This window comes from Ictidomys tridecemlineatus, chromosome 11 (assembly GCF_052094955.1).
Source record: "Ictidomys tridecemlineatus isolate mIctTri1 chromosome 11, mIctTri1.hap1, whole genome shotgun sequence".
Classification (NCBI taxonomy): Eukaryota; Metazoa; Chordata; class Mammalia; order Rodentia; family Sciuridae; genus Ictidomys; species Ictidomys tridecemlineatus.
The window spans coordinates 66,931,196-66,951,309 of NC_135487.1; positions in this window are offsets into that span (position 1 = coordinate 66,931,196).

A 20,114-nucleotide genomic window follows, 5' to 3' on the forward strand; every position below is an offset into this window, starting at 1 on the left:
TGAAATGCTGAAAAAACATAAGGAGATAAAAAAGACACCTTAGTGAGGGGGAAGAGACATAAATAAATAAAATACTTCAAAAAAATTTTTAAAACGTAGAAAGGAGAAACAGTAGATAGATTAGAATAAATTTTGAATACTTTTTATAGAGTTAAGCAAAAGTTCAAAAAGGTTAAAAATGGAATAGGAAAGGTATAATACTTAAAATATCATTTCATAAACACATGTTAAGAATTCCAGTTTGTAAAAAACAAAAAGCATAGAATATATAAACAAAATTTTCAGAGAAATAATTCAAAAAAGTTTCCCAAAATGTCAAAATGACTGTTAGAATGAATGACACAGATCTGTAGCAAAACAAATCATGATGAAATTCATGAACTGGGAACTGGGAATAGTGAGACATTACTAAAAATTTTATATAAAAAGACCAGATACATACAAAACATCAACCTTACAATGGCATTGAACTTCTCAAGAGCAACATGGAAGCAAAAGACAATGAAATACTGTCTTCAAAACCCTAGTCAAATAGTTAATAAATGTGAAGATAGAATAGACACACTTTTAGACTTACAGAGTCTAAATAAAAAATATATATATTTTCATCTTTTCTCAAGAAGATACATTCTGCTCATCTGAGGGAATAAACCAAGAAGGAGGATGATCTAGGAAACAGGAGATCAAACACAGGAAGTTGTTGAATGACTTCTCAGGACTGTGCTGTACAGGGAGAGGGAAATATCAACTCTGAAGCAGCTTGAGGTTGCCCTAAACAGGAAAGAGAAGATGCAAAGATTCTGAAAAAGACCTCATGAAATGGCATTGATGAATTCCCAACTGCTTTTGAATGTGATTGAGAAGAAATTTATTAAGGGAGAGAATAGAGATAAATTAACTATAAGTACATGAAAAACTGTGAAAATAAAGATTAAAATTATTATTGTTACTACTACTACTACTATTATTATTATTATTATGTTGTTGTTTTTGTTAATCCAAAAAAGAAACAAAAATTGCACAGAAAAAGAAAATAATAATAAAAGCATAATAGTTCGATAGTGCTTATTTGATAACATTGTTCTCTTTATATTTAATGACTTATTAAGCATTTTTCATCACAACAAGCCAATGTTGCAGGTACTCTGATTACTCCCCCTTCAATTGAAGAAATCAATACAAAGAATCATTAGAGTTTACCCAAATACCCTAATGGTAAGTGCTGTCCTTAGGCTTTGAATCTAAGCTTCCAGGCACTAGAAGCACTTTTCTTAAGTATTTCTCCACATTGCTCAAAATAATCTTAGGATATTATCTATCTCTGCTGTAATGTAAGTAGCACTTTCACAGTCAAATATAAACATTGATTATTCACTTAATTCAAATTACACAAAAACTACTTTGGAAAAATAGGGAATAATGTGTATAGGCATGATGTGATACATGTGAAAGAAAGCAGAATCTTCAGCATCTATGTGGAAAGTCAATAGCTAATACTTTTTGAAAATGAAGAGAAAGAAATAGCAATATAAGCATAGTCTTCAGAGATTTGTAGATAAATGCCAACAAGCATCCGCTGAAATAAATGAAAGTGGTTTCAGAAGCAGGAAATGGTAGGGATATGGAGGGTTTCCTTCGGGGAATTAATTATTTCAAATTTTGTATAACTATTTCCCTCTGTAAACTATGTGCTTATATAATTTTGATTTTTTAAGCCACTGCCATAGATTTTAGTTAGTCTCACTAGGTTGGTATTGAAACCCATGGGTGTGGGTTCATTCTCTAAGTGAGTAAACAGAAAAGGTTCCACACCAATAGGTGGAAAGCCTAAGGAACAAGAAGCAGCAAAGAAACAGGAACAATCTAAAGAGAAAAATCAAAGTACTCCAAGAAGTCCAATGACCTTCAAAGCAAAGGAGGCAAAAGCCCTGGGAAGGAAGGACTCGGAACAGAAACCGAAAGGAGAGACAGCCAAGGAGCATTACAACTAAGCAGAAATTACTGTAGGTTACAAACAGAAGACTAGAGCAGTTCAGTAGTGATTTGAGAACAAAGGCCCCCTTGTGAGAGATTATAGCAGGAGTGATTGGAGAGACATCATGTGGGATGAGGACAGATCATAGTTGTCACTGTAGCAATGAACCTTAAAGAAGTCTGGCATGGAAGCACCCTACTCAAGAGGTATCTGGACAATGGGATACTTTTTCCTGAAGTATGCTGGCAATGAAGCAGTTGCCCCTTCTGAAACAGGGAAGCAATTATTGACAGGTAACCATTATTGGCAAAAAGACTGCTGACATGAGAAAAATGACATGGTTAATTTCTGTGCCATTTTCAATTACGCTAAAGCAAAGAAATTGCGATATCTAGAAAATGATATTTCCATGCCCATCATTTAAATTCTAGCCAGATAGTGTCCTGAGAAAGTGGTCTCTTTTGCTTTTGATGACAAGTGCACAGTAGCAAAGGCCTCCTTCCCAGTACTGATAAGTCCCTGATTGCCAGTTACATGAAGAAAAGGACAAGTTTTGGGGCAGAACCTCAGCCAGCTCAGTGTTAGATCTGAAGATGAGTGGAAGATAACCATTTAATTTCAAGAAGGGCACCAAGTACAAGCTGAAGAAGAGAGAAGCTACCTGGCAGCATTAAAGTGGAGACTTCGGAATGCAATTTTATTCTGAGGGAGGGCAGATGAGAGCATGCTCAGTGCTCAGTTCTCAGGGCCAGCAAAACAGGCTTGTGACAGGAGATGAAAGCCTTTGTACCTCCTCTAGCAACTACAGAAAGTTTCTTGTTCTTTCATCTTCTAGTCAGCTGACTTGTCAGTCATCTGTCAGAAGCAACTGCAAATTACACATCCTGATATGTGAGAGTTGCAAGCCAGAGTGCTATTTTGTTAAAGGAGAGGAAGTCAGAAAATGTAGATTGGCTTCCAGTTATACATTGCCATGTAAATTTGAATTATTCATTCAAGTTGTGATATTCTTTTTTTTATTTTACAGTTGGAGGAAATGATGATTATTTAAATATACGTATTTTACAAGTAGGTTTTACACATAATCAAAAGTAGGTTTTGATTTTACCAAATTTTGTATAACTATTTCCCTTTGTAAACTATGTGCTTATATAATTTTGATTTTTTTAAGCCACTGCCAAAGTTTTAGTTAGTAAATAAAAGTTGGAATTTGAACCTATGGGTATGGGTTAACAGGTTAACTCTCAGAGTGACTAGAAAGGAAAAATCACACACACACACACACACACACACACACACACACACGTGTGTGTTTATATATACATACCTACATACATATATAGAGAGACATATATAATATATATAGAGAGATCTACATAAACAGGTAGATGGATAAATATAATAAGGAGTATATACACTATTTTATAAGTACCTAAGAAATTATCAAGGTTTATGTAAAATCAACATAATTTCTGAGATCTGAACATTAAGCAAAAGATACTTTGGGAGGATCATGTTTCTCTTTTTCTATTTTCATACCACATAGAAGCAAAGAGAACACACACACACACACACACACACACACACAGCACATAAGTAGTACTGAGGCTTGAATTAAATCCACACATGTACTTAGATTCTTTCCTCTTACCTCATCAAAATCAAGAGGGACAGCAGATAGTGAAATGAAGTGATGGTTAAGATGCAGTTGAACTTGATGATACCCTAGAGGAAAGATCAAGACATTTGCACATTTACCTCCCAAACCCTTGCCTTCTTTCCATACAGCACCAGAAACAAAGAAAATTGGAGAATATCTTCATGCTCCTACACATTCTGGATGATAGATGACTTCAAGGGAATAGTACACCAGCAACACAAGAAAAGATGCCATGCTGTGGAACAGATGATCTGCAGCCTCCCATAAGTCGTCTCTTCAAAGACATTGCATTCCCAGACTCAAGTTTTATATTTTTCTGACCAAACCAAAATTTTAAAAATGTTTCCTCTCTGCTCTCTGCTCCTGATTACTATATTAAATCTATGGGTTTGGGTTAATCCGCTAGCAATACCCATGTTTCCACCTGAATACCGTGCTGCCCTGAAATTACCTCCACTAAACTAGTCCATCATCTTTAAATTCAGCCTCACATGAAATCTTATGATATGAACAAAATATAGACAATTTCTTTGCCAGAATGCAATATGAATGGCCTCTAGTCCAATTCCCAATAGAACCCTCATTCCCATCTGAAACTTCCTTAGCACAGTCTTTACTGTCCTCACGCCTATTGTCATTCTGATCTTGTGAGCTCCCAGATGAATCACCCATTAAATTCTACTTTCATCATTTTAAAGATTCTCTAACCTGCATCTTCAAACTTTTCCACACTCCTCCCAGAAGCTAGTTTCAAAGGTTTCTGAATTACACAGGCTAGTCACAGCAACAACAGTACCACCACTTCTGGTACCAATTTCTATATTACTCAGTTTTTCATTGCTGTGACCAAAAAACCTGACAGAACAACCAAGAGGAGGAAAACTTTATTTTAGTCTCACAGTTTTAGAGTTTCATTTGATGGTCAAGACATTTGCCCACTTACCTCCCAAAGATAAGCGGTCAGCCAGTTCCATGCCCTGAGCCCAAAGTGAAGCAGAATATTGTGTTAAAAGGATGTAATGGAGGAAAGATGCTCTGCTCATGAGAGCTAAGTAGAAAGAGAGCGAGGAAGGGACCTGAGACAGACACAGACTCCAAGGGTAAGTCCCCACAGACCAACTTTCTCCAGCTACACCCCACCTGTTTAGTTACCACCCAGTAGTCATTCAAGTTAGTAATCCACAAAATGGATTAATCCACTGATTCAGGTTACAGCTCTCATAATCCATTCTGTTTGTTTCTAAATATTCATGAATTGTTTAACAGATGAGGTTCATACCATAACACACCTCTTTATATCTTTTTTTTTTCTTTTCCCTAATCTGTGTCCACTGCTTGTCTTAAAAGACTCCTGATGCTTCCTTGGTTACACTAGTTTCTTTAGTGTCCTGAACCTATCTCCTTATATTCACAGTCAGGAGAGGCTGGTATGTTCTACAACTTCATTGCCACTTCCAGATGTCCGTCATCACCTTTGCCCAGTTTGATTTCCTCTGATCCTCTCTGATCCCCACTATCTGCTATACAACTCTGATGCTAACATTTCAAATGCACCATGTCCAAAATTTAGATTCTCACATTCGTCCCCCCCACACAGTACACCTCCCCTGGCCACATTTCTTTACCCCACTTCCATTGAATTAACTTTGGCAGATTCTTTCAGCCTTATTTGCCTACAGAAGTTGCTAAAGTCAGTGGGTTCTAGACTTGAAATACATCTTAAATGAGTCCCCTTTTCAATTTACTCAGTCCCCCCTTCCCTGTCCTACATCATTCCCCTAAACCCCCCTCTTGGGCTTTTACAGTAAGCAGCTAAATGGTGTACCCACATCTTATCTGTTTCCCTTCCAATCTACTGTGCACACTGCCTCAAAATCTGAGACACACTTTTTATTCAAAATAATGTAATAACTCCCTGTTGTCTGAGGAAGAAAATAAACTCACTACTTTAGCTCTAAACTACGTTTCTAGCCCTGCAACCTAGTGTATATTCTCTATATCCATCCAACATTCAAGTTAAACTGAGTTACTCTGGGATAGCCATTGAAGCAGAACACAAATCATTCTTACCTCATGCCTTTCCTTGTGCTCTGTACAAGATGCTCTTTCTCCTATCTCTGCTCTCTGGTCCCACAGACTATGTTGGTTCAAATCCTTTGCTTTTGTAAATCTAAGGCCTTGAATAAGCCACTTAATCTCCCTATCCTCATGAATAACTCTGAAAATTGTAAAATAAGCTGTTATAATGGGCATTGGAGGTTTCAGGGAGCGACTGTCATGTCCAGAAAGAACCGTTCAGTCATCAAATGGTACCTGAAAGTGTTTAAGGCTTAGCTCAAATGTAATCCCTTACAGGAAGCATTCTCTGAGTCTCCACAATAAAATAGACTTCCTCTCTCCCTTGCTTCCTTTTCCTTCCTTCCTTTCCTTCCTTCCCTCTTCCCTTCCCTTCTTTCTTTCTTTTCTTTCTGTCCTCCTTTCACGTGAACAACATCCATATCAGATGCTAGGTGGGTCTTGGGACCATACAGAGCAGATGCGTTTTGTCACTCTCAGGAAGCTCACAATCCAGGGAGGAGATAGCAGCTGCGAAAATGGAGGTATGTGCATGTGTTAAACATCCACAAAGGAGGTACTACATAACTGTCTGGTAAGCTCAGGAAATCTTGCTGGTAATGGCAAATTGAGAGTTGAATTGTGGATGATGAGAAGGCACTTTCCAGGCCACAGCCTCTTGTCAGAAGGCTATCAGGTGCTATGGCAGAGATGCCCCAGAGACAACAGCTCTCGAAGGACAGTGTTGTTCAAGAAGAACACTGAAGCACATCATTTTAAGTATTCTTAAAAATCTGAAACATCACTCCAAAATCACTGAATAAAAACTTCTGGTGTTAAGAACTCAAAAAAAAAAATACTTCAAACAAATGCCACAGATTATTATTCTAGTTATTTCATCTTAGGAGCAATGACCTCTTTTGGAATCACAGATACTCATATCATAAGACTTCAGACAGATCAACTAGAAAAATCAGATGAGCTAATAAAAGCAGGGATGTGTATCAATATATCTTTTTTTAATTTTGAAATTGTTTAAAGTAAATTTTAAAAAATAAGCAACCATTAAGAATAATGTCACAAATTACATGTTTTATATTTTTGAGATGTTCATATAAGGAAAAAATGCTTATTCCAATTGTAGAACTATATGTGTACATATGTAAGTGTACACTCTAATTTTAATGTTCTTTTTATAAGAAGATGTAAATTTCTGTATATTTGTTCACAGAAAAATTTCTTGAAGAATAAACCTCAAAATGCTAGTGGTGGGTATAAACAGAAGTAGAAATTTGTGGAACTTGTGGGGAATGGGGATTTTCTGATTTCCCTAAAAGAATCTGTATTTTACATCTGTAATTTTTTAAAAGCAATATAACTTCCTTCTATTTGAGGCAAGTAGCCAAAAACAAACTGGAATTCTAATTCAGTGACCTGAAGCCATTAGAACAGAAGGGTTTGACCTTGGGGTGGGAGGTGATGACATAGCCCAGAGCTCTTTGCAGGATGCCAGACCTTGATCTGGGCAAACATCTAATAGCAAGGCCACCAGGGGAGAGCAGGAACTGAGGCTAAGTCCTCCTGAGCCCTGGCGGCATTAGGTTAGGAAATCATAGACAGGCCGTGAGAATCTGGAAGCACAGAAGAGAGGAAATGAAGCCGAAGCAGGGAGCCTCACAAGAGGTCTGGCCTGAGCCAGGTCCAGAGCATGCCCATGACCACTGGAGTCCTGACCAGTTGCAGCTCTCCTGGCCTCAAGGCTGGAAGGGTCTAAAAAAGCAGTCAAGGTTTCCCATGATCCAACTGGAGACACAGAGGCCAATGTTACAGAAAAGATTCCTAACATATGTGTTAACTACCCCAAAGGGAGCCCAGATCATTCTCCAAACCCGGAATCCTTCATATGTTCATGTCCTATCTGTAAAATAATGACATGCTATCTCCCAACTGTGAAATACACACACACATATAGAACGTTGTACTTTTAAAGTTAACATAATTGAAGGAGTTGTCTCAAACCCAGTATTTGGAATGTGTGCTCCATATTCTATACCCAAGACTATACTATCATTCTGTGCCATGCAGTTGTTTAGTAAATGTCATTATGAATAAATAATGATATACGGGATGCTACTCTTTTACGTAAAATTGTATGTATAATGCAGCTGATACTGGGAATGGAAAAACTTCACTGGTCCTATATCATAGTCTGTAAACCATGAACATTGAATTAACCCAATAAAAGTGACAATTCTGACCCTGGGCTATACCCATTACTCTAAGGTTACAGCTTGCAAGCCAACTCAAATTGTTCTCAATGTGGTACTTTACTGAAATACTTATCATCTGGAAACCGTATGTAGTGCATATTCTTAATAAATAATAACACATTTTATTTTGGTTTACTGAAAATTAACAGGGCGTTTGGGAAATTGCTGTTATTGTGGGAGCCTGTTTCACATTTTCCTTGGCAGTACAATAGCTATCTAAGTGGAAAACAGGAGAGCCAATGGCTGTGGAGGGTTCTTTTTTTTTTTTTTTTTAAAACTTCTGCTGTTGGGATTCAGAGAAAGCCATGCAGCTGGTAACATTAATGACATCCCATACACTCAGAAGAGATGAAAGAAGTAAAACAAAGTTGTAATGGGCTTAACCATATGAAATTGTCATTCTGAGCTGATTAGTTTTGCATTCAGACACAGTAAATCTATTTCTTTGCAACTATATTCCAATCTGTAGTCCAAATGATCTGCAAAGTTTCAAGGCGTTGTAATGATTGCCCACGGCAGTGTTGTAAGCACGCTGATGTCAGGGGCAAAAAGCAGAGGGCGGTGGGGGCTGCTCTTAGGGCGAAAGCTGCTCTCACTGTGCTCTGTGCACCATTCTCTGGTAACCCTGATTCTTGGCCATTTCTTAGGATTGTCTCCCATCCTCCAATGCAACAATTTCTGGACCAGCCTCAGTGGGCTAGTTTTAATTGTAAGGAAATACATGGGTACAACTAGAGAGAGAAAGAAAGTGAAGGGATTCAGAGAGAAGAGGTAGGCTACGACTAAGAAGTCAAACAAATGCAGACATCTTTCTTTGCTTGGTTTGGTGCTTTGTCCACCTCCCCTTGCTGGTCTTCACTATGGTTAATGGAGCCATGCTCTGGATCTTGGTTTCAACAGCCTCTGGTCCTGTGTCTGACTTGCCAAGCCTCTCACCCTTTACCTACCCCTGGTGGCAGTCCCCCGCCCACATCTACAAATGCTTTCATTTTCATGGTAAAAGAAAAACGTTTCCAAACAAGTTTCTCTGTGGATCTGTTGGCCTTAGTTTTCCATTTTACTGTTAAATATGCATTGCTGTTCCTTCACTCATTTCTATCAATTTTGTAGGTGTTTGGAGGTTCAATATGGGAAACCATATCATTATTCTTATCTAATGATGCATTTTATATATCCTGGATTTAGGAGAGCTTGCTTTTTTCATATTTAATCCACCTTTTTCTGCATGGAATCCTTGAACATTAATGGTTCTACAATCCACTGGAATACTCAAGTCAGAAACCAAGTGACCTTTACCTTCTCTTGTCCCCCCACCCACCCCCACTCCACCAGCCCATAATTATGCCTCTGATTTCACTCTTAAATTTACCCTGCTCCTAATTTTCCTCCTGGGTTATTGTTCCCTCCTAACTAATCCACTAGCCCTTATTCTTTCCTCCTCTAATGCATTCTACTATGTTACCTAAAGTGCAAAAAAAACATACCATATTTTCCTATGATCAATGAGTGGATTTCTGTTTTCTATGGATTTGGATCCACACTTGCAAAGCAGCCAAGCAAGGTGGTTCATGTGGACAGCCAGACTCTCTGGCTCCAAATCTTAGCTGTGCCACGTATAAGCTGGATGACTTAAGCTGCATCTCAGTTTATCCATCTGTAAAATGAGTTACCACATTATAGGATTTTATGAGTATTAAATGCGTGACATAGTATTAAATGGCATAGAACAGTAACATAGTAGGTATTATATATCTTTTGCTATATAAATAAAATAACTCCCCCATATATAGCATTGAGCTCCTTTACTACCTATTTTTCTACTCTTCTGCCTCAATTTTCTTCAGTTCTGATCATACTTTTCCCACCTATTACCCCACTAGACCATTTACCACAGATTTTTGTTCATATGTTTCTTTTACTCTAAATATCATTCTTATTATTTATCCTCATTCTCCACCTGGGAAAATTCTATTCAATGAACACATCTTTACAATGGTGTATATCCTGTTATATAATTTATTAACCCTACTGAAGAACTTAAGAACTTTGAGCTGCAAGAACTTGCTTGTGTTCATAATCTTCTAACTCTGGTATATAAGCATTTATATCTGGTATATAATCATTTATTAAATATTCAAGAAATGATTGATATTAAAAGGAAGAAAGAAGAGTGAGAGGACAGGGAAAGAAAATTAAAGTTGTTAACAATGTTCTCTGTGCCAGGCAGGATGCTGAAAAGTCTACTTGGATTAATCAGTTCTTACAACAGCTCTAGAGATGTAGACAAATATTATCCCCGGTCTGTAGAAAATTAAAAATTCAAGGTGCAGAGGTTAGGTGACTCTTTCAACAGCAACCTAGAATCTGTGCATGTAGGCATCTCACAAGTTGCTTCCCACTGGTCCCCCAAATGTCTTCTCCCTCCCAATCATTAGCCAACAAAGTTTCAAGGAGAGATCCCTTATAGACTCAAGAAGAGATCCCTCATAGTCAGGTGGATAGCAAGGAGGCTGAGTAGGACCTTTGGTCCTGCCTTTACTGTAGCCCTCTAGAGCATGCTCTGAACTTGGATTTGAATTCAACTCTAAGTCCTAATGATTGACTTTCCTTGAGCAAATTACTTAATTCTGATGCTGTTTCCATAATTATGAAACATGCATAACAGTGCCCATCTCCCACCTTCTAGAATTGTTATAAGGACAAAGGAAGTAAAGCTATATAGTCACAGGGCTTTGCACACCCCAGAGCATCAATATGAAACTATTGCAATTTAACTAGCTAGCCCTACTGGCTGCCTGGATTGGTAAAGAAAATTAATGAATTACCCTGTGTTTTCTTGTGTTTTAAATCACACTCTTAGCATTCTTTTGTAATACACCCATTTGGTTTGGCTAAGAGACTTACTTAAAAAAAAATGTCTTATGCATGTTCAAAGCCAAAGCATTAAGGAATGTTGGAAAGAGAGAGACAGGAATCTCCTAGAAGAATAAGGAGCAAAGAGAATGTAATCCACCACTAAGAAAAGAGCCAAACTCTTCCAATTGTACTGCACAAATAAAACTCCTTTCAAAATCACAGTATCGATGACCTAGAGTTCTGGTGTTTCAGCTCAGAATTTGAGAAAAGGTAACTTGAATAAGCTCCCCAATCCTTCTTTATGCATAGATGCAGAAAACCAAAAGGAAATCTTGAAATACACAGGAAGGGTTGGAAAAGTTTCATGTTAATCTTAATTTAATTTTAAGCACCTAATCACATTTGTAACTGAAGAAGCCACGAACACACACACACACACACACACACACACACACACACACACACACACAAAGAAACTAAAATTGAACTGTTGTTTGACAGGCTTTAACCTGACTGTTTTTCTTTTGGTTTTCTAACATTTTTGCAGAACATGATCAAAGACCAGCCCAGGTCTTCTGCCCCTAAAATTTAGAAGCAGTTCCAAAAGGCAACTTAATTTATGGCCATAAAGTCCAAGAACATTTTTCACATGATATAATTAAAACTAGGTCAGGGAGAAAAAGGTGGTAGAGGCAGAGAGGTTGCCTAAATACTACACTGACAAATGACAAATCTGCCTTGAAACAATTTTTCTTTTTCTTTCTTTATTTAGCAGTGTCCTCCATTTTGACACATAAAGAACCCGCAGTTTGCAAGATACCAGGTTTTCCATCCATCCTCCATGTGAGTGTGCCAAATATTACAGATGGAGCTAAAATGATCTGTGGTAATTTACTATTCTCTACAGTCAAAGGGCAAACGTGTCTCCTGCCTTTACTGTAGCCCTCTAGAGCATACTCTGCACTTACTCTCTGGGCAGAGTTCCCACTGATAACCAGGGAGGGCCTGCTGGTGGGATGCATGTGCATAAACTCCATGACACAGATCAGAAAGTAGAATTCAGTCCAGACCCAGCTGGGCATTCTGCACTGGGAAGAAAAAGCAAAAAATAATATCAACAATCAGGGGAAATGCTACGACTCTGCAAGTTCAAGGTTTTTAAATCTTAAAGGAATTGTTTCTATCTGTAATGTGCTATGTGGTGGATGAAGCAAGGCCAAGTAGCATCGAAGGGAATAGAGTCTACAAAGGAAAAAAAAAAAAAGTAACTGAAGGAACTCATAGAAACGTCTGATTCAGTTCCAGAAATTCACTCTTGTGAAACTCACAGGGCCTTAAGAAGAATGGTTTGTGTGCTTAGCTTGGGTTGGCTCAGCTACATGGGGGGAATAAGGAACTAATTGCATAAACTCTACCAAGTGTCTGGCAGCCTGACATGATTTTCCCCTTGTCTTTCCCACACCCACCCCTCTTATACCCACAATCTCAAACATCAGCCTCCCCTAATCTCCTTTTTAGCTCCTCTCTGGAGTAGGGAAAGACATTTGTGCTGAGTGTGTGACTAGCTGGCAACAACACCCAAGCCTCACCACCATCGATCATCTTCCCATCAACACTTTCACTCTTTGGCAAAGCTGGCTGAGGTGTGGCTACAAGCCCTGTCAGAGGAGTTTAATTGCTAACACCTCCTGGGTGGACATATTCCCCAAAAACCAAAGTCTCTAGCAGGTCATTTATCAGTTGCAACCATTTCTACCACCGACAAGTAAAGAAAGACATTTCTAAGTGAATAATTCCATTATGCACGTCTTTCGACACTTCATGTTTTGAATCCTCTGTTTTGGTAGGGCTGATGTGACATTTGATGGCCTTATAACCACAAATGCTTGAAGTATCTTTCTTTGAAATAATTTAGGCACTTTCTTCCTAGGAGGCTGAATGATCTTTCTAGGCATATAAATACAACTCTCCACAAAATCATCTTTTCCACATACTTCACCCAGCCTTGGAAAACAATGGGAAGGGTTGTAGTGATTATGAGGGTCTGGGGAACTTGATTTTCCCAAGCTCCAAGGTCTTGGGGAATTCTACACCCAAAGATTCCTCCATAATATTTCCAGTTAATTCTTTTCCTGTGTTTAGGATTCCTTCTGAGCTCTTAGGATCAATCACATGTCCCTAGACGTAGCCTCATGAGTCTGTGTTACATGATCTATGCCTATCTCTCCCCAGCACCAGCTAAGCTCCGCTACACTAGCCTCATTCTAAGGTATCAGACTAGCCATCGTATCTCCTGTTATCAGGCCCTCTCACAGTCTGGACTGACCTTCCATCATCTTTAAATTTGGCTTGGAGATCAAAAAATCATTTTTAACACGGCCTTCCCTTACTTAGTAATATAAGTTAGACTCCTTCCCTGAATTCTCCATAGGTAAATGTCTAGAAGTAACATTCATCAGATTTCACCTTCGTCCTCTCGAAGGAAAGGAACCATGCCTGTCACATTCATTGCTGTATTCTTACCACTAAGCCGAGTGCCTGACACATAATAGTCTCTGTACTATATTTGCTAGGGCTGCCAAAACAAAATACCACAGGTTGGGTGGCTAACACAACAGAAATTTATTTTCTCACAGTTCTGGAGCCTAGAAGTCTAAGATCAAGGTACCGTGAGGATTAGCTCTGGTCAGGCCTGTCTTCCAGGCTGATCCTCACTCTGGGTATGCATGCAGAGAGAAGAAGGAAGAGAGAGTTCTCAGGGATCTCTTTCTCTTTTTATAAAGCCATCCATCCTAGGGGTTAGGACTCCACTCCTCTGACCTCATTTGACTTTTATTACCTTCCAAAGGTTTTTATCTTCAGATATAATCACATCTGGGTTAGGGCTTACCATATGAATTTGCAGGGGTGGAGAAGGAGCGGGTGCTCAGTTCAATCTGTAATAGATCCCCTACTGCATATTTGTTGAATGAATGGTTGAATGGATGAATAATTTCTTATTCTGAATTCTTTCTTACTGATAGATTATTAGCTCATAAAATTATGAAACATGTTTTCTTATCCCCCAGCATCCTCAAGGTATCTGCAACATAGTAGTATTCAACATATGTTTGCTGAATTGAGTTTTGGTACAGCCTTCAAGGCAAAAATGGCCTGAGAGAATAGAGGTGTGTGAGTGAGTGAGTGTGTGTGTGTGTGTGTGTGTGTGTGTGTGGTTTCATTACAAACCAAATGTAATTTAATGACTTCCTTATGATCATACTGGAAACTAGTTCTAACTTTTTAGGCAGACAGCTAGCAAGTAGGCTCCAACTTAAAAATCAATTAAAGAACAGAAGCAAATGAGTTGCTTGCAAATTCTATGCTTCTTAATTCCTTTCCTCTTTATAATGACAGTGCTTTCTCTGTAAAGTAATTTTCTTTTGATAAAAAGAGACCAGGTTCCCTGACCCCAGAAAGAAATGAATTAGTGATTTCTCTGCCTGAAAGTTGACAAACAGCCCTTACATCTTGCTCCCCTGATCTCCAGCAGTGAAACAAATAGACTCTGAAAATAATCTTTTATTTTTTTTAAGAGGTTAGGGAACCATAGAATTTCTGTGGAATCAGACCTCTGGATAATTCTTCACTTTGTTTTCTTTCATAAGGACATCAGGGCCCTGTTGTCCACAGATACCTCATATCCACAGCTCCAGTCACACAATCTGCTCAGCTGGCAATGCCCCACTCAGCAGTGCCATGAGCAACTGTCTTCAGAGGCCCTCTCACAGTGGCACTCTTCCATCACCTGCAGTTGTCATCAACCCTCACAGTGTTCCCCAGGCCTCTCAGAGTTGTGCTCAAATTTACTGCCTCAAACTCTAACAGGGTAGGTAGTTAGGCAATGTGAAAGGGTCTCTCCCTTCACGGAAGTTGAATGCACTTCTTTCTATCTTTTGAGGAGAGGAGAGCCAGCAAAGCATAGCCTACAGGATTCTATTAAATTGGCAGAACCCAAAACTGTGTAGTGTGGTCACACCCTTGCTTAGCTTGTTATAGATTTTTGTCAAGAAAATATGCATTAAAGAATAGTAATTTGCATACACTTGTAGAATATCTAGTTGAATAAATGGAATGAGTTAATAGTAATTTTGTAATGACAAAAATAAGATACCAGCCGGGTGCGGTGGCGCACGTCCTAAAATCCCAGCAGCTTGGGAGGCTGAGACAGGAGGATCATGAATTCAAAGCCAGCCTCAGCAATGGGGAGGTGCTTAGCAACTCAGGGAGACTCTCTCTCTAAATAAAATACAAAATAGGGCTGAGGATGTGACTCAGTGGTTGAGTTCCCCTGAGTTCAATTCCCAGTACCAAAAAAGAATAATAAGAAGACACCTTTTATTAAAAAAGCATAAAAAGTTACATAACGTGCCCATTTAAATACAATAGTTCCTAAGACTGAGGGTTTATAAAAGGCACAGTAGTCTGAGAACCACATAACTGTGACTCTTGTTGGCAAAAATGGTGAGATTGAGTTTAGCTTTGAGGATGTACACACATTTACAGAGGAAGCTTCACTCTATATGATCAGAACTCCTGAAATAATACTTTTATCGAGAAACATAAAGCACAGTATCACAAGTCTACTTTTTGCACTTCACATCTCCTGGCTTTAGCGCCAGTTTCCATTGTAGCTGTGGCAGGGTTTTGTGAGAACATCTGTCACAAGGTGTCACCGCCAGGGCCTCCCGGGAGGTCTTACCTTTCTCACCTGGGATTCTGCAGCAATCAGGACTTTCTAGTGTTGCTCTGTAAGACACTGATGTAGCCCAGATGTCTACTTGCTATGTGTCATGTGTCACAAAGAAAATTTAGGGCACTTAATATCCTCATCAGGCAACCCTCAAGCAAAGGGGAATGGAAACCAGTGGAGAGATGCTTTTCCCTACAAATCCTCAAAAATTCATAAGATATCATATCTAATAAAATTCTAGAAGATCTCCTGTCAGTTCCTCTGAAGGATCTAGCAAGATCAATCCTAGTTGTCCATGGATGCGACCAGTCAGTAATGTGCCCTACTTTGGGCTTTTCCTCCTTCCCCATTTAACTCTCCCCCTGCCTCACTCCTGTTCTCAGGTCAGTATCTCTGGTTCTGCCATTTATCAGGTACATGATTTTGGCTAAGTCACTACCTGTACCTTGATTATCTCACCTATACACTGGGGATAATATCATCACTTATGGCATGGGTTTAATGAGTTGATATCTGGAAAGCATTTGTAAGTACCAGGTAGAATAAGAGTTCAAAATATTAGCTAAAATAAGAGGATAGTTAAATGAAAGTTAGGAACTGTGAGAAAACACAGCATGTGGGAATCGTCAGGACGTGGCTATCTATAGGACCTGGGGCCTCTTGGGGAGCAGGGGGACATGTGGTTGGGCCATATAGCCAGGGGTTCAATCAGGAAGATCACAGAGGCTCTCGTAGACTGTGCTAAGAAATTCACCCTTTCTGCTAAAGGCAATGCAAAAGTGTTGAAAATTTTAAGCGGGAACATGATGTGATCAGATTTCTGGTTTTAGAATACCATTCTGGAAGGTGTGAGGTGATGACTAGGACGGGGTGAAATATATCATGAAGAATAAAATAAAGCCAAATGATATCCACATGGGAGGACCTTGAGTGAGGCTTCGAAGTTCAGTCCATTCCCACTGTTCTTGTTCCTCCTGCAGGTGGTAGGCAACCTCTGAGGGAGAAGGCTGGCTAGGTTGTTTTTACTTTTTTCATTCCATTATCAAATGATGAAATGATGATCTTAGAATGTGTGTTAGTTTCCTATTGGGTGCTGAACAAATAGCAGCAAAGTTAGTGGCTTTAGAACCCACAATTTATTATTATCATATAGTTGTGGAAGGCAGAAGTCCAAAATGGATTTTTCTGGGCTCAATCGTGGTGCTGGCAATACTGGGTCCTTGAGATGCCCAGAGGAACCCTTTCTTATTTTCTGGCTTCTATTGGCAGCCTCCATTCCTGTCTTGGGCCTCCTTATTCACTTCCCAAGCCAGCAGGGTCTTGAACCTCTCTCTGACTGACTCTGACTCCCACTCTCTTATCTCCCTTTCATTCATAGTTAACTTGTGGCTAGATTGGGCCCACCTAGGTAACCCAGGATAATAGCCCCATCACATCAGCCCAAGCCCTTTAGCCAAGTCAGGTTCCAGGAATTAGGGTATAGATATGGGGAGGCGATTGCTCTGCCCACCACAGGATGTACACGTTAGAGACTTACTTCAGTGTGTCCTCTCAGTGCCTCTAACATCCTCTAACATGCCACTGACTGATTCCACCCAAACAGGTCCCACTGTGCTTATGGCTTCTAACAGGAGAAGCAGTAGTTCAAAATTCTACTCAAGGAGAGTTTATGAAGACAGAGACCTGGTCAGGATGTAAGATAGAGCATGAGGGAGACATAAACTTACGCATTTTTCCTGAAGCCCTCTCTCTTCTCCAGAATGTTTACTGTTTAAACATCAGCCATAAGAAATCTGCAAGAACCTTTTCCATTTTGTGGATGAAAAACTACTGCTAGAAGAACTTAGAGAAATCACCTGAGGTCACAGTTAATCCATGGCTAAGTAGGTAAACTAACTAGCCCATCAGTCGCCCCATTTGTAACATCCCCAAAGCACATTTGCTTCTATCTGGGTTTAGCTCTTAAGTGTTTGAATTTATCCAGACGCTGTAGTGATGTATTCTTAATGCATTCTCATATCAAAAAAAATTACAATATTTGCTTTAATTAAAATGAGCTTATAGTAACTACTATAGTTTTCTCCTTGGTATTTATGAGTCATTTAATAAAAACCTGCTAGACTCTCAATAGTCCTGTGCCTTGCTCTAGGCCCCTCGCTCCCCCAGTTCATCATTTCATGGATGGTAAAGATCTTGAAACAGATCATTGTAGTTGGAATATCTAGAGGGATTTTTAAAACTTTATATTATATATATGCATTGTTCTGAATATACACAAAATATGTGAGTTTTCTGAGAGAGTAGACAGAAACAGCTCATATCACTTTGTTTTCTAAGCTGTTTTTTCCCCCCTCTTGCTCTTGTTGGCTAGCACAGAACATAAAATTTTCCCTACAATGATGAGCTAAGAGAGCCAGTGAATCTAGTTCCCTTATTGTGACATGCACAAATCATCTTAATCAATCTGGGAACACCCCTGCACCTGCTGCCACTTCTTTGATATCTGAGTAGAAGTATTTCTGTGGAGCAAACCATCTCGGTGTGAATTACCCCCTGAGGCAGAGCTGGTATTCAGAAGAATGGCAGGGGCCGAGGAAGGTGCCACTCTGTACAGTTAAAGAGGAATCGTGTCAATGCTACATCAATTAGGCACTTGTTTTCATCATGTGGAGAATCAAGAGGCAGAGCAAATCAGTTCTCTTTCCAAACTATACTGCTCTGCTCAGAAGGCTGTTCAAAGTTTTACTTTTTTGCCTTTCAGTTTGTTATAATGTTTGTCCAACTGGAAGGTGAGCTATAAGAACTCAGCTGAGTTGAAACAAATAAAATGTCCTTTGTGGTCCTCTCCTGGTTCTCTGCGGGGAGCTGGGACAGCTACAAGGTGATCAAATACACCCGGTGCCAGAGAAAGGACATGCTTAAGACTGAAAGGATTCTGTTGTCAAAAGAGAAAAACATGTCAACCAACTTTTCTTTATAAAAAGAAGAGATAATTGATGTCTTCCTCGCATCCCATAGGACCATAGAGAGAGAGGACAAAACCTGTCCTATTAGGAGGGGAAAGTAAAAAAAGACTATGAGTTTGGTGGAGGTCAAGGTCTGAGTATTATTATTATTCCTGCCTTAAAAAGTTGGAAAGATCAGTCAATGTTAGTTTAATGGGACTGGATCATATTGTACTGAATTATAAAGGTCGAAACAAGAGGTAGTTCTACATGGCAATGCATTATTGAGCTATAACTTATTCGAGGATGATCTTATATGTCTAGTTCATGGTGAACTTGAATGTTTAATCCCACACATGTTGAGCTCCAGGAGATCCTGGATCTTAAGAACCACAAACTCTACCTGGATAAACCAGAAGACAACCATCAAGACCAAGAAAAGAAAAGAAGAAGGAGTCTCACTAGAGAAAAGCCTGATACTCCTGCACAATGACACCTTCACTTCCCTTCATAGGACTTTCAAAGAAGTATTTGTTAAATGCCTCAAGCCCATGAAAAGCAAAGGAAAGATAGCAAACGGTACACAAACACCACCACCACCTCCATGCAAAAGCAGAAGGACCAAAATTAAATTTTGTTTTCCTTCCATGATAGAAGAATTAGCATACACCCCTTTTGACCACATGACATTTCTCTTTTCCTCTTTTTTTTGAGACAGAATCTAAGTTGCCCAGACTGGTCTCAAACTCACACTCATCCCGCCTTAGCCTTTTGTCACCATGCCTGGCTCATACGACATTCTCCTCAAGCACATCTTTTCCTTGAGCCAGATAAAATCAGATAGATCAATCACTTTTGATGTTTCCTTTTTTTTTTCTTTCTTTTTTTTTTTTGCAATGGCAAATTCACCAGGAAGATGATCCAAGACTACCAAAGGCTTCCTGTGTTAATATGTGATACTTTTGAACTGTTGAAAAGTTAGAAAAGGACCAGAGGAGAAATTCCTTATATGTATCACAGGGTAGATGGAGCACTGGACTTCAAGTTAGTATACCTGGCTTGTCCTTCGTGCTTATTTGATGTAAGATTAATTTTACTCGGCCAAAATGACATTTAAAAATTAAAAGATCAAATTACACACACACAAAAAAAATAAAATTTGGAAGTGGATTACAAATGGTAGAGTAAATATGAATGACAGTGCATAATGATTTTAAAGCCCAAGTAGGGAGACAACCAAACTGCATCACATTGTAAACATTTGGAGAACTTGCATTGTGTCATATTCTCTGATGGGTCTCCAGTGCATAACCAAGTTTTTTGTATATAGTAGGCATTGAAAACTATTTGATCAAAAAGTTAATGACTGAATGATTTGATAAATAGATGGTTTGAAAATAGTAACAAATAAATGTATTTACAAGCACATAATAATAGTACAAATAGCACAAATTATCACTCTTTGTCAAGAGATCAGGGCAAATTCTTAAAGGTGGTTCCTGAAGGAAAAAAAAAATAAGTAAATGGAAAAGAAAGCAAGGATAAAAGAGGGAAGAAGGAGGAAAGAAGAAAGGGAAGTACAAATGGGAAAATGGAGAAAAGAGAGTTTCGAATTACTATA